Genomic DNA, 16,657 nt, shown 5'->3' on the forward strand with positions numbered 1-16,657 from the left:
TTATCTAAACTTGAAGAAGACCATAAGGGGAAAATTAAGTGGAACCTCTCATTCCAGCAAAGAGAGGCCATTTCTAACCTTGAACAAGATGACTCAATAATATTTAAACCGTCGGATAAGGGCGGAAACGTGGTTATTCAGAGTCGAGAGAATTATTGCAAGGAAGCCCTACGTCAACTACAGGACCAAAACAACTATATGCCAGCGACTGAGAAAGAATACTTGGATAGTATCCGTAGTTATCATTCTCTCATTGACAAATGGCATGGAAAGGGCATACTGGGAAGGGAGGAGTATATCTTCTTACAAAACAAACAGCCCAGACTTCCAAGCTTTTATCACCTTCCGAAGATACACAAAGATGCCACACAACCACCAGGGAGACCGATTGTGTCATCCATAGGAGGATTGACTGAGAACATGTCGAGATTTATTGACTCCTTCTTGGCTCCATGGGTAGCTCAGCTGAGCTCATATACCAAGGACACTAAAGACTTCCTAAGACAGATACAGGATGTGGAGTGGAAGGATGATTTTATAATGATAACAATGGACATTTCAAGCCTCTATACGAGCATCAGTCACTGTGATGGGATTGCAGCTACTAAGACCTTTTTGAATCTACGTCCGGCACGCCACCTGGAACACAGTAGAATGATTTTGGAATTCATGTCCTTTTGTTTAATGAATAACATCTTTGTCTTTCAGAATCAACGATACAGACAAGTCAGGGGGACTGCCATGGGTACCTGCTTCGCCCCCAGCTACGTAAATTTATTCGTGGGCTGGTGGGAGAAGCAGGTAGCCTGGGCGGATGATAAAACTGATTGGGTTGATAAAATAATATGTTGGAGGAGGTACATTGATGACCTCTTCCTCATTTGGAGAGGGACAGAGTCCTCAGCCTTAGAGTACATACATACACTCAACCAGAATGATTTAAATCTGCAATTCACGTATTATACCAGCAAAACTGAAGTGAGTTTCTTAGACCTAAGGGTCTTTGTTGACTCTGGCACGATTCAGACTGCCCAGAAAAGAGACGGCAGATAACTCTGTCCTCCACGGGCGAAGCAGCCATCCAGCCTCCCTGGTCAAGAGTATCCCCTACGGGGAACTGTTGAGGATAAAGCGCAACAGTTCTCTGGACAATGACTTTACAGAGGCTGCTTGCAGGAGCGTAACACGCTTCAAAGCACGCGGTTACTCCGGAAAAACACTCCAACAAGCTGAACACAAGGTGAAAGCTATTGACAGGAAAACTCTGCTGATTGATAAAAAGAGGGTAACAACCAAAGGTGGGAGTGGCATCTTTAGACTGATTACGAACTATTCGGTGGCAGCGAATAGTATTCGAGCTATCATGTCCAAGAATTGGGAAATTTTGAGATCCGACCCCGTAATAGGGAAGGATTTACAAAAACATCCCATGATCACCTTTAGAAGAATAAGATCATTAAAAGATAGGTTGGTCAAAAGTCACCTTGCGAGAGAGAAACCCAAAGGAGATCTACAGGCCATGCATGGGTCATACCCATGTGGGAAATGCAAGGCATGTAGCAACAGTCAGAGAGTATTGTCCTATCATGTGCCACATAAAAACATCAAGATCAGGATTAGCAAGTTCATTACCTGCTCAACCACCTTTGTGGTTTACTGTCTAACATGCCCCTGCGGACTTAGATACGTGGGGAGCACCATTAAGGCGGTTAAACTACGGGTCCTGGAACATCAAAGGGCCATCGCAAACAAAGATGAGAGTTACCCGATGGCCCGACATTTTGCCTTGTGTCACAACAGCGACAGGACTCTCCTAAGCTTCTTTAGTTTAGACTGTGTCCCACAAAATGTAAGGGGCGGTGACCTGAAGATGAAGCTCAGGCGTTTGGAGTCTAGGTACATTGTGGACCTCCAAACAAAGTCACCTGGAGGTCTAAATGCAGGGGAGGAACTTTTATCACACCTTTGAGAAACAGTTTCCGGTAACATATGGGCTGAAAGTACCAGTGTCTCTACCTGAGAATATTTTGCTTTATTTAGGACTATCATTAATTTCTGTTGGTGGTTGGGCGTTTGAATCTAAAATAATCTAGGTCATTTGGTTATTTAAACTAATATGTATGGATAGGAATGCATGTCATTTATAATACACAGAATGGGCCATCCAGGCCATAATTGCAAATGAAGAAGATTGGTTATAGGTTCGTTGATTGGAACTGGCCTACAGATGCCCTTCACCAATGAGAGTTTGTATTGATTTAGTGCAATGTGGGTCTGGTTGACTTACAGTAAATGAGTTGTTTATATCATTGAACACGATGAATTAGCCCATCCAGGGCTTAAAAATGTAAATATTGTGTATATAGCATGTAAGTAATTGTCCTACTATTGAAGTCGGTCTGCTTAATATTTGGTTTCTGTTTACCAGTCCAAACATTGCTCGATTGTTTTTGTTTTGAAATTTTGGGTAATCAACCATTCAAAGATGGCGCTCACACATTGTGGAAGGTTGTCCATTGTTTGTTTCAATGGTTTGCTTTATTACACTTCCGCCTTGCCGCCGCCAGCTGACACTGACGAAGGCAAGAGCTGAAACGCGTCTGTTTTGAGATTAATTTGCGCAATAAAACTTGAATACGAAGTTTAACCTGCTGCGAGTGCTTTTCTATTGGTTTTTTGAACCAGGGAGCTCGAAATATATATATATATATATATATATATATATATATATATATATATATATATATATATATATATATATATATATATATATATATATTTATATATATGGAAAATTCGCCACGACCAACTGTTTCTCCTACTGCAAATGACGATGATCAGACCCGGTGTTTCTGGTGCAAAATTAAAGTGCCTTTATTGTGCCCAGCATATCTGCCATAAAGCGTTTCACCTCTAAATGAAGCATGATCACATCACGGATTGCGAGTGATCAGGACGGCTTTTAAAGTACTAGTTGCAGGAAATGGCCACAGTCAGTGCTAAAAGGTATAAACATGAAATACATACTTCAAGCATAAAGTAGCATATCGATACAGTGATTTATCATTAATAAAATCATGGGGCATAAATATATAATTTAAACATTTCCAAGGTTTCTAAAAAACATAACCAAATTTGATTATTTCTAAAAAAGACCCAGAGACTAAATAAAACAATGATTTATACATTTCTGCACAGTGCACAGTAATCACTTGTTATCTTTATAGCTTATGTTTTTTTTCTTTTTTTGCCTTTGAAACAACAAAGCCCAAGTGAGCTAATGGGATGCACTGCCATTTGATTTCATCCTAACTTTTGAATATAGCCAGTCCTAAAAAGATCGTGTGTATAAAAAGTATTGTGCAAAAAAACAGCGAGTGCATTTTGTTATCCTAAACTAGAATAAACTCTTGCACATTATAATTACATAAAACCTGGGGAACTGAGGCAGACTTTCAACAGTATCAAGATGTAATTACAGTTATTGCTAATATCATCTCTCTCATATCAGTTCAGTTAAAAGCCCAGACATGCACTTGAGTCCTGGAATCTAAAGACAAGTAAACAAATCCTCACTGGCGTTTAACCCTTTTGGATTTTTGCTATCTAGCTCCAGTATATAGAGGGTCTCGAGGAGACGCAATTTGGCCTCACGATCCCCCCTCGTTTTAATGGTAACACCGTGTCGATGACAAAGTACTGGAGATTATTTGGCTTCCCTTCATGATTTGACTCAAAGTGCCTGGAAACTGGGTATGCCTGATCTTTGCATGTGATTGCCCTAATGTGCTGGGGTATCCATTTGTGGGCGGGTAGTCTGGTACTTCCAACATACCTCAGCCCACATGGACACTCCAGCACATAAACTGCATGATCAGTTTTGAAAGTTAGTCTTTTGTTAATCTGGATGGGTTCCTTTTTAAACAGGCTGCTGTAGTGGGTTTTGTTAACCCCAAAACGGCATGCTTTGCACTGTGAACACTTTTTGAAACCCTTACTTAAAGCCATCCACATGCTCGAAGTCAATATTTCGGGGCTGTTACTCACTAGAGGCCTACCCATAGAAGTAGACCTAAAAGTGAGTGCCAGTTTGTTAGCTACACTTTGCCCGATTATAGGATCCCCCTTAATCAGGTTTCAGTTTTTATAGAAAATCTTTCTACGGTCCGAGTGTTGTCTGCTGTATGTAAGGATGATATGTGAATGAATACTGGGGTCTTCAGTTGTTTCTAATCTCGATTTGACTTTGGGAATTAGTGCCTCCTGCCTTGTCATGCTTTGTGTACGCTTGATAGCGGTGTCGAGAACATGATGTGAATTTCCCCTGGCTAGAAAACGCATCCTACTTGTCTCCTGTGCAATTGCACATTCAGCATCAGAACTGCATATCCTCCTGATACGTAGCATCTCCCCATAAGGGATGCTGCGTATCAATTGTATCAGGTGGTACGGATGATGGCTCGCCGAATGCAGAATCATGTTCCCTGCAGTGGGTTTTCTGTAAAGTCTTGTGGCCAGGTTATTATTCTCTACATATATCTCTACATCTAGGAAGCAAATAGATGATGCGTGGATAGTGGATGTACACTGTAAATTTAAGCTGTTATTGTTCAGCTCCAATCCTGCCAATCCTATGCTTAAAAACTTTGATAGAAAAGCAGACATTTGAGGTGAGCAAATTTAGAGTGTCGCTGGTGCTGAGGGTGCTCTATACAGGAGCTGCCTTCCATCTAAACTTGGGAACTACCCAGAATTATCTGCTTCTTTTTTTCATATATATATATATTACCTACTGGCGGTCGCCAGTAGGTATATATAGTTAGGATTTTTTCTCTATGGGATTTTTGAAAATTCTATGTCTAATAACTTTGGCGTTTGTGGACGGAATTGGCTGAAATTTTCTGGAAAATGGAACATTTTGTTTCTGAGCAGCCCCTGAAGATTTGGGGGGGGTTCGTCAAGGGGGGGCCAAGAAAAAAGGGGGGTCCCAAAACGTGTTTTTAACATTGAGTTTTCCATAGGGCGGTTGGCCTCACTTTTAGCCCGAACGGCTGAATGGATTTGCACGAAACTTGGCAAAATTGTAGGGACTGGTAGCCCGATGTGCCTTTTGTAGGTCTCAATATATGTGCTCCAGTGGATTTTGAGAAATTAACGTTTAAAAAAAGATATATATCTGTAACAGCGGACCGGGCAGCGCCCCGGTTCGCGGACCGGGGCGCGTACCGGAACTTCGCGTAGCGAAGCTGATTGGTTCTCCGGTGTCTGTCAACATTCTAAACAGTCCGGAGCGGCCGCCATCTTGTCTCTCAGTAGGATTGAGAGACAAGAGGAGGCCAAAACAAAGGGGGAAATAACCATAAGGGGGCATAGTAGATCCTCCCTGACCCGCTAGGTTTAATGTGGAGGCTTAAAAAGGGCCCCGCGGGGCAAAAAAAAAAAAAAAATTTTTTTGTTTTTTTGCGTGGGTAGCGCCCGGTCCGCGAACCGGGAAGCGTTCTGGGCAGCGTACTGCAATGAAAAATGAATGATAGACTTTTTAAATGCTGTATGTTAATTGATTGTTGGTTTTGTTGATTATTTTTTATTTTCTTTATTTTTTAAGCATTTTTTTTATTGTGATTGTGTTTCATAATTTATTAAACTTTCTAACATTTCATTGTCAGAAATTTCATAATTATCATTGAATATACATTGTAGTCTCTGAGGGTGTAAAATGTCCTCATTTTCAAGGAGGTTATCTACTGCTTGTACACATTGTAGTAGTTCTTTGTCCCAAGTTTCATCGAAAAATTCAATATCATTTTCATCAATGATTTCTTGGCTGCTCTCTTGCAGGACAATTTGAAATTCAACTTTCTGTTCGCCTTCCATTTTGCCTGAAATTTAGATTAAAAAAATATATATTAGTAGAGATAGGGCACTGTTGGGATTAATTTTAGATAGGCAGTTTTTATCAGTGAATTTATCTTTGGGCAGTGTATAGTATCAGAGTGGAAGTAGGAATATAAAAAAGTGTATGTGATTTAACGTAAGTAAATTCATAATTATACAAGAGAAGCCTAACTCCATCCATAACTATAACAGAGAAGTCTATCTAAATCTATAACTACTACAGAGGGATAGTATATAACTATCAGAAAAAGTTTACCATATTAACTTATAGTGCACAATATACTTCAGTTTTAAAAATAAAAACTTACCTTTAGAAAGAAGTTGAAGGAATTAGTGAAAATACTATTGAAATGTACACCAAGAAGTAGTAGTCAAAATGGCTGTGTTTTCTTCTCTTCCTTTATATATATTCAGGTATATAACCAATGAAATGTCAGGTAAAAAAAGTAGAAAATGAAAGTAACATATTAATTGGTTGTCAATTCCAACACTTCAGATGTGTTTTGTGAAGTAATTTACCTCAGGGTATTTAGAGAGGTCTACAGGCTAAATGGCTAAATGGAATTCCAATCAAATTTGTGAAAATGGTAGGGATTGGTATGTAGCATGAGCTAATCTATATTTGGTGAAATTGTCTCCAGTGGCTTTTCTGTGAACTACTTTCCCACCTTTTTTGATGGTGCGCTTCCCAGGGAGCGCCCCGGTTCGCGAACCTTAAGCGTTACGGGAGTCCACCATTTTGTGTTTCGGTCGAATTAAGATACAAAATGGAGGGCAAATAATGTTCAGAATGGGTAGAAGGGGGCACGGTAGACTTATCTTGACCCCCTAGGTTTTGTGAGGGTGGCTGAGGAGGCTTATATGTGCGGAAAAAAAAACATTTTTTTTAAAAATTTCGCGAGGTTAGCTCCCGGTTCGCGTACCGGGTAGCGTCCCAGGGAGCGTACTTTGTTGAAAATTAGTGAAAAATGTTAGAGTAAAATAATAATTGTGAGTGATCAGATGTAGGGTAGCTCTGAGAAGAGCTTTTGGGTTTATGGTACATTTAGGTACTTATAAGTAGGTACCAATGCACAGTCTTAAATTCAGAGTGAAAATTCTGTTGCCCTCATCTGAGAAGTGAACTCCATCTCCTCTGTAGATATCTTGCATGTAGTAACGCAAGTTATTGTTGTACATGGAGCCCATTCCATGGTCTCTCATGTAAGCTGAAACAGATTTGTTACATGCTTCCTCGACTTCTCAATTTGTGGACAAAATTGGTTTGACCACCTCCATTTCTGTCTTTGGCATATATTTGAATATACCAAGGCAGTCTGAGGAAAAAGCGCCATCAATTGCTCAAAGGTGTCCTTTAAAAGCATTTCCAGACCTACCCCAGTCAAAGTGCCCAAATCATTACCTCCACAGTGCACAATTAACATGTCAGGTTTGGGCAAATGCATAAAGGTTTTCACCAATGGTATCAATTGGTGACATTTTAATCCTCTGTGGCCAAACCACTTAATTTCCACATCTTGTAAATTGAGGTTAGGTAATTTTCTGTTCTCAGCATACCTGTGAGCCCAGTGAATATAACTATGTCCAACAATCCAGTCAGATGAAGTGTGGCAATGAAATGGCAGTTGAAAAAATGAGAGTTTAAAATGAAAAAAACTGTGGAGTTTCTGTGTTCATGAAGCAGTAACAGTGATTGGTGGATTTTGATTGCTGAAAACAGAAAGTTAGGGTGCATGGATGTGTTCTTTGAAAGATGTATTTTGAGTGGTCAATAAAAAATCATTAAATGAAAGATTGCAGTGGATACGCAGGTGCACTGAGAGTTCAGAGTTCAATTGCAACATTGTTGTGTGAACTTGCAAACACCAGAGGTCTTCCAAGAGGTGGTTGCTATGCAGAAAAGGCATGAAATGGCAGAGGGGGGAAGGGTTTTCATTTGAAAAAAAGTGAGGGAAGAGTTTTGATTGGGTGACATGAGAGATATGTGTGAAGAATTACAGCATTTCTGTGCTTTTGATAGCTGCAGACTCTGGAGTGCATACCTTTTGCTCTGCTGAAGACAAATTGGTGTGTTTCTGAGACTGTTTTCAAACTCAAAGTATTTGCTAAGGTGAGAAAATATTTCTTTAATTTAGATAGAGAATAGTGTGCTTTAAGGAAAAAATTAGGAATTATGTGGCGCAAATTGCTTGTAAATATGCTCCCATCTGTGCATGGAAAATTTAGATTTTGAATGTTTGTGTTACATAGCCATGTTAAAAGTGATACAAACATGCTGCAAAGGCAATTAAAAAACGCTTTTATGTGTCTTAAGGACATTTTAAGTAATTTTCCCATGTGCAGTGTTTTGAAATTATGATTTGAAAATCGTTTTTGCGGAAAAGGAATTGTTTTTAAATTTATGACAAGGACATAATGGTGTATGCTTCTTTATACTGCAATTGACTGTCCCTGATGTTATTTTTCCCATTTTAATGTAAGACCTTTCTCTGTGGCGCAAATTGCTTGTAAATATGGTCCCACCTGTGCATGGCAAATTTAGATTTTAAATGTTTGTGTTACATAGCCATGTTAAAAGTGACCCAACCATGCTGGAAAGGCAATCAAAAAACACTTTCATGTGTCTTAAGGACATTTTAAGTCATTTCCTCATGTGCAGTGTTTTCAAATTATGATTTGAAAATCGTTTTTGGGGAAAAGGAATGGTTTGTAAATTTATGACAAGGACATAATGGTGTATGATTCTTTATAAGGCATTTCAGTGTCTCTGATGTCATTTTTCACATATTACTTTAAAAGACCTTTCCCTGTGGAGCACATTCCTTGTAAATATGCTCCCACCTGTGCATGGTAAATTTAGATTTTGACTGTTTGAGTTACATAGCCATGTTAAAAGTGACCCAAAAACTTGCAAAGGCTTTTAAAAAAAACTTTCATGTGTCTTAAGGACATTTTAAGTAATTTCCCTGTGGGCAGTGTTTTCAAATTATGAATTGAAAATCGTTTTTGAGGTAATGGAATGTTGTTAAAATTTATGTGCGCCATATGCCCCCAAATTTATTTTTCAGGGGTGCAGCAGGGTGTTCTTGAGACACCCCTGCACCTTTGGAAAAATTCCTAATTTGCGATGAGCTAATTGCTAATCGCAAATTGCACCTTCATTCATATGGGCATCCTGGCCCATGGAAATGAATGGGTAATTTGCAATTAGCAATTTGCTCATCGCAAATTTGGAATGGTAAAGAATCGCTATTTATTCCTTAAAATTCGCTATTTTGGAAATGCAAAATAGTTATATGATACATATGGCGGTTGATGTCTAACAAGATAAGAAGCTTAGGGATACATTTATGATGACTGGCGCAATGAAGTGGACATCACTTACTTCATTGGTAGAGCTTTACATGTATTATGTCCTCTGTATTCTTCATCAAGCGTAACTTTAATCTGCAATCCTGAGTAGGCCTCACCTTAAACAAACCTCTGGATAGGCCACACCTTATCGTCATCATGAATTAATCATTTAAAATGCTAGGGACAGATTTATGATAGGTGTATGCCTCTTTTGCGCCACTTACAAAACACTGTCCACGGGGAAATGACTTAAAATGTCCTTAAGACACATGAATGTTTTTTTTTAAAGCGTTTGCAATTTTTTTGGGTCACTTTTAACATGGCTATGTGACTCAAACAGTCAAAATCTAAATTCACCATGCACAGGTGGGAGCATATTTACAAGGAATGTGCTCCATGGGGAAAGGTCTTATAATGTAATATGGGAAAAATGACATCAGAGACACTGAAATGCCTTATAGAGAAGCATACACCATTATGTCCTTGTCATAAATTTGCAAACCATTACTTTTCCCCAAAAACGATTTTCAAATCATAATTTGAAAACACTGCACATGTGGAAATGACTTAAAATGTCCTTAATTCAAAATTTGCTATTCCTTATTTTGCGATTGCACTGAAGGATTTGCAAATTTTGCGATTCCTTAAATGTAATGTATCAAACAAAAAATATGTAAAAAATGACATTAAGGATTTGGAAACTACCACCAACTTCTAGTTTGTGGTAATTTGCGAATTCTTTTCAAAAAGCATTTTTTTCCAAAAAACAAAAGGTGCCATATGACGCCAATACATGTCCTTAGGGCATGTATGTGCGCCATATGCCCCCAAATTTCTTTTTCAGGGGTGCAGCAGGGTGTTCTTGAGATACCCCTGCACCCTTGAAAAAATTCCTATTTTGTGATGAGCTAATTGCTAATCGCAAATTGCACCTTCATTCCTATGAGCCTCCTAGCCCATGGAAATGAATGGGTAATTTGCAATTAGCAATTTGCTCATTGCAAATTAGGAATGGTAAAGAATTGCTATTTATTCCTTAAAATTCGCTATTTAGGAAATGCAAAATAGTTTGATGGTACATATGGTGGTTCATCTGTAACAAGATAAGAAGCTTAGGGATACATTTATGATGACTGGCGAAATAAAGTGCACATTACTTACTTCATTGGTAGGACTTTACATGTATTATCTCCTCTGTATTCTTCATCAAGCGTAACTTTAATCTGCAATCCTGAGTAGGCCTCACCTTAAACAAACCTTTGGATAGGCCACACCTTATCGTCATCCTGGATTAATCATTTAAAATGCTAGGGACAGATTTATGATAGGTGTATGCCTCTTTTGCGCCACTGTGCGTCACTTTTATGATGCAGCGGCGGTGCAAAAGATTTGCTATGAGGCGACAAAATTACAAATTGATGCATTTAGGCAGATATGTCATGGTGTAAAAAAAACGTACCACATGAAACCGATGCAGCAGTGATGCAAAAGATGCACCATGTTGCAAGACAGGCCTCACTTGGGGCCATATGTATCAAGCTAATTAGCATTCGCAAAGATCAAAATTCTGCGAATTTCGGCCTTTGCGAATGTTAATTAGACAAATGGTATGTATCAAACAAGTTTGATGCAAAATAAGGAGTAGCAAAATTTGCTATTCCTTATTTTGCGATTGCACTGAAGGATTTGCAAATTTTGCGATTACTTAAATGCAATGTATCAAACAAAAAATATGTAAAAAATGACATTAAGGATTTGGAAACTACCACCAACTTCTAGTTGGTGGTAATTTGTGAATTCTTTTCAAAAAGCTTTTTTTCCCAAAAACAAAAGGTCCCATATAACGCCAACACATGCCCTTAGGGCATGTATGTGTGCCATATGCCCCCACATTTCTTTTTCAGGGGTGCAGCAGGGTGCTTTTGAGACACCCCTGCACCCTTGGAAAAATTCCTAATTTGTGATGAGCAAATTGCTAATCGCAAATTAAACCTTCATTCCTATGAGCCTCCTAGCCCATGGAAATGAATGGGTAACTTGCAATTAGCAATTTGCTCATTGCAAATTAGGAATGGTAAAGAATTGCTATTTATCCCTTAAAATTCGCTATTTAGGAAATGCAAAATAGTTTGATGGTACATATGGCGGTTCATCTATAACAAGATAAGAAGCTTAGGGATAGATTTATGATGACTGGTGCATCACCAGGGATGTGTCAGTCATCCTGCGCCGCTGTTCCGCCACCCATGGTGTGCTGCATTTACAATGCGGGGCATCAAGGGGCAAAAATGGCACAGATGCGTGACGTATCTGTGCTGTAAAGGTAGTGATTGCTGGAGTTGTATCGCAAGTGCGATGCAGCTCAAGCAAGGCTCAGGGGTGCCCCATCTCCACAATGTTGCGTCAAGACCTATGCCTGCTTAAAGCAGGTGCAGGGTTTTGACGCAGCTTTCTCCTATCTGATTGTAAATACGGCACACCATGGGTGGCAGAGCAGCGGTGCACGTTAACTGGTGCATGCCTGGGGATGTGCCATTTAACATAAATCTGCCCCTTTACATTTAAGTATGTGCAGGGGACACAGAGTCGGTGAGGCTTATCCAAGGTTAAGAAGAGATGAGTCCTGTTCACTGAAAAATTAGACATAGTCTTCACCTGCTCAGCATTGCTGGACATGGCTAAATAATAGCTGCAAAATATTACTCTTGTTAAACAATTTTACTATTATAATCTCTGAGATTTGTCTCTTACTCTGCAACATCTCATTGTTGTTATCTTTCTTTAAAGATAAAGACAACATCAACATGAGCGACAATCTGCAATCAGTTGATTTTGACCTCATCATTGAACTCGTAATTGAAACATCAGTGGATGTTGATCCCTTGGATGATTTAAATCCTGAGGATGAAGAAGAGCGTGATGAGGATGCAGATTTGTCCGAATTATATGACATAGGGTGGGAAGCTGACCTGCTTGAGCCTATGGAACTATAAACATTTATTTTTAAAATTTATAATTAATAAAAAGTAAAAATGTAAACCGTTTAATTTAAAAATAAAGACACCTTCAAAAACAGGTTATGTGTAGTGTCTTCAATAAAATATTAAAATATGCTCATAAAATTAGATCAGATTCACATATAAAATAGCACAGGTAACATAAATATAAATGTCATTTCTTTTCTGCTATTTCTGTATTGTAAATTTGCCAAGGACTAAAAAATCTTCTATTTAAAATGTCAAGTAGTGTGTTAAGTTTTTGATCACTGTTATTGATTTACTGTTTGGTAATAGTGGTTAATAACATTTTTTATTATATTTTACCACAGATTCAACTGCAGATCATTTCAAGATTTCACCATGCCAACAATAGAAAGACAGAGAAAGGCTGCAAAACGTCAAAGACAGCAGGTGAAACAAAATAAGCAGCAGTCCTCTAACAAAAAGATTTGTCAAGTCACGAAGAAAGCACCGGGTAAGAGCACAAAATATTTCATAAGAAATATGTGTAGTAAAAAAAATATTACTACAGAAAATGTTTCAGTCCAGAAAAAGAGAACCAATTCAAATGGAAAGGAAAGGCCAATCAAAAATGTTACTGCTAGAGCAAGAGATAACTCTGTGCATGATAGTAGAAGGAAACAACAGTTTAGGGACATTCGTAAACGAATGTTCCGCAACAGGATAATTGGCAATTTGTTAAAAAATATTAAGAAAGGTCAACAGAAAGTGTTTTTTTATAAGAGAAAAAAAAAAGTTGAGAAAGTTATTGATCAGGCATTTGAAATTAAACGTAAGTTATTTATTTTGATAATCAATAGAATTAGGAAGCTAAACAAGGCAATTTATGATTTCAAAAGAAATAGTAGATGGAAGAGAATAGTTAATCGTAGTAATTTTTGTGAAGTTTTTTCTGGAGAATGGATGCATAGTTCAAGCTGTGAGGCATTTTTTAATGAGGAGAGTTATTTCCAGGATAATGATTTGGTGCATGCAGTTGACACCAGTGGTCGTGCTTATGAAGTGAAAGATGGTTGTCCAGTTGAAAAAGAAAAACTTGTGACAACAGCGACAGAAGAGGTGTTAGGTAATGAGGTTTTAGGAAGACGTGCTAAGGGTCCTGTCTACACCTGGAAGTGTAGTAGTATTTGTAGTGTGCGACAGGATTCCATCAATTTGCTTTGTGATTTTGTACGGTCATTTAATAAGAAAAGTTTGAAGCAGAAAATAAGGTTGTTGCAAGAATTAGATCCTTGCAGAGTGAGAGAAGTGACAGGTTTGCATGGTCATTCACTGGCTTGTCTTTCCAGGAGAGTATGCCAGAGTGTTTTTCATCATTTCAGGATGCTAGCAGTGCATCATAATAAAGTGAGGAAATTAGTTAGAATGTTGTATTATGCTAAGAGTCCAGCAATTATGCTTAAACAATTATGCGCTGCTCTTTTGCATGGTTCTGAAATAGATGTAAAGAATATATGTAAAGAAATTGAGTTTTGTTACTTTGGAAGTAAAGAGGAGAATGTTGAAATTGACCAAGAAGAAGAGGGTAATGTGGAAGATAGTGTACAGGTTTCCAGTACAGATAATTTTCAGAAGGAAATTGCGACGTTTCAGGTGAAATCAAGTGAGAGGCCTAATTTAACTTGTGTGTGTTGTCGACGCACTTATTATAAGAATCAGACTAAGTTAGTGGATTTATATGCAAAAAGTGAAAGGGAAAATAATAGTGAATGGAAGGATTTCGCAACATACTTGATGGTAGAAAATTGTTTTGATTTGGGATTGGATCAACGTGTGTGTACTTATTGTTGTTGCAAATTAAATCAAAACCAGATGCCTGCTAGAGCAGTTCATAATAATCTGGAATTGGTTGAGATTCCTTCTGAATTGAAGGATTTAAATACTTATAATCTATTTTGATTCAAAGTATCCATCCCTTTCAGGCTATTGTAAGAATGGAGCCAAAGACAGGGAAATTGCCTCCATCAGATTTACAGAGAGGATTAAAGGGAAGAGTTGTTTATTTGCCTCTAGATTTGAAGAAAAACATTAACACAATTGGAGTAGAAAAAGTGGAAGAGGAACCTCTTGTTATCTTAGTTAATGGGGTTCCGACAAAGAATAAGAAAATATGGCAAGATTTAGTAGATGTTAGGAAAGTCAAAAGGGCAACATTGTATTTGAAAAAATATAATAAATACTATAAAAATGTATATGTTGCAGAAGAGGAAGTAAGTGAGGAAGAGGACAGCGATTTGTGTGCTGGTCAAATTGAGAAAGTAGAACCCTGTACTAGTGAAGAAATATATGAACATTATAGTGTTCATCCTTTGCATTCCAAGGAAGTCATGGGGAATGCTATTGAGTTGTTTCAAATGAAACAAGCGAAAGGGAGTCCCATTAGTGTTTGGGAGGAAAGTTTGGAAGCTCGGTGTTTCCCACAGCTTTTTCCAACAGGTCAGGGAGGAAGATATGATGAGCGACCTCATCAAATTCCTGCTTCTGAATACCGGACTTTGCGATTGTATGCAGGAGATGCTAGGTTTCGACAATGCATTCCTTATTTGTTTCATCTCCTGTTTGAAAGCGATCTGTCTGGACTGTCATATGCAGTGAACCACATCTTGAAAAGTGGTATACACATGCAAAACATCTCGGCAAGTGACTTTATGGATAAAGTCAATGTCCAAGACAGTATTTTGGATTCTCACCTGATTAATCTCATGGCGTGTCAGCGTGGTACTAATGAGTACTGGTACCGTCGTCATGGTGATTTAAAATGTATGCTGAGGAACTTAGGTACTCCCACATGGTTCCTCACTCTGAGCTGTGCCGAGTATGGCTGGGAAGACTTACTTGAATTTCTACGAGAGGCAAATGCTAACGTAGATAACATCGAATTCAAGACACCCGGAGAACTGTGCTCTTTGGATCCAGTCAATGTATGTAGGTACTTCAATCATAGATTTGAAGCTATGATGTCTTTCATCATGAATAAGAAGAATCCACCTCTTGGAGAGGTGTTGGATTTCTTCTGGAGAAAGGAGTACCAAGCAAGAGGTGCTCCTCATATACATATGTTGCTGTGGATCAAGGATGCACCTAAATTTGGAACGGATCCAGAAGACTCAGTGATGAGTTTCATCCAACAGTATTCTACGTGTGCTGTTCCAAACGCAAAGGAGAAGAAAAGCCTAAGAGAAAAAGTTCTGCGTTTCCAAAGCCATCGATGTGGAAAGTACTGCCGTCGTAAATTCCGAAACAAGGACAAGTTCTACACTAAATGTCGTTTCGGCTTTCCACGACCGGTGATTTCTAAAGGAAGAGTAAACAGTTTGATGTCTTCGCTGCGACACAATGTCATGAAGAAATCACCTAAAAACACATACAATTTAAAGAGGAACGAAGAGTCCAAGTACATCAACGACTACAACCCGGTGATTTTGTCCATGTGGAATGCTAACATGGATATACAGTTTGTGGCTGATAACTGTATGGCTGTGGCTCGGTATGTGACGTCTTACATCACCAAAAAAGAGAAGACAGAATTGAAGGATATGTGGGAGGACATTTCCCATGAAAAGAGCCTCAGCAAGAAGTTGTACAGTTTCAGTCTGAAGATGTTGTCGCATCGAGAAATTGGAGCTTACGAATGCTCTGACCGGTTGTCTTCAGCAAGTCTCTATGCCAAGTCCAGGAGTATCGTTTGGGCGAGTCTTGGTCTTGCTGCAACGCGTAATCGAGTTCTCAAACCTGTGCGGGAAATTGAGTATTTGGCGGAAAAGGAGCCAAACAGTACCGACATTTTGAAGACCAACATGTTGGATACATATTATCCAAATAGAAGCAGTCACCTCGACAATGTTTGTCTGTATGAGGTTCTTCAAAATTACATATTCAAGAGGAACATCAAAGAAGATACTGAGAAAGGAGTGTATGCTGTAATAGGAAGTGAGGGATGTCTGGTCAAGCAAAGAAAATGCCACTTGGTAAACCATCGAAAATTGAGTGGCGAATCTCCTGAAAAAAAGGAGTTTTTCTATTTAGCACTTTTGCAACTTTTCAAGCCTTGGCGTGCAGAAGAGGAACTGCTTGGAGATTTCCTCTGTTACGAAGACTCTTTCAATGCCGCCAAGGAGACCATAGAATGTCCTGCTTTTCCCAAATATGTAGAAATGTTGAATGCGGAAATTGAGCAGGAAGCAACGATTGCAGCCGAGATTGCCAGAGACAGTTCTCAGGACAGTCAGAGTTCTGCTTCATTGAGTCAGGATCCACTAGGAGGAACTGTTATCGAAAATGAAGCTGCCACTGCCATGAATGAAGTGGAAAGAGCCATGGCACATGCTCAGGAGGATGCGGTTAACTTAGAAGAGTTGGAAAGACAACTCAACGTTGAGCAGAGGAAA

This window comes from Lissotriton helveticus, chromosome 2_1 (genome assembly GCF_964261635.1).
Source record: "Lissotriton helveticus chromosome 2_1, aLisHel1.1, whole genome shotgun sequence".
Taxonomy (NCBI): domain Eukaryota; kingdom Metazoa; phylum Chordata; class Amphibia; order Caudata; family Salamandridae; genus Lissotriton; species Lissotriton helveticus.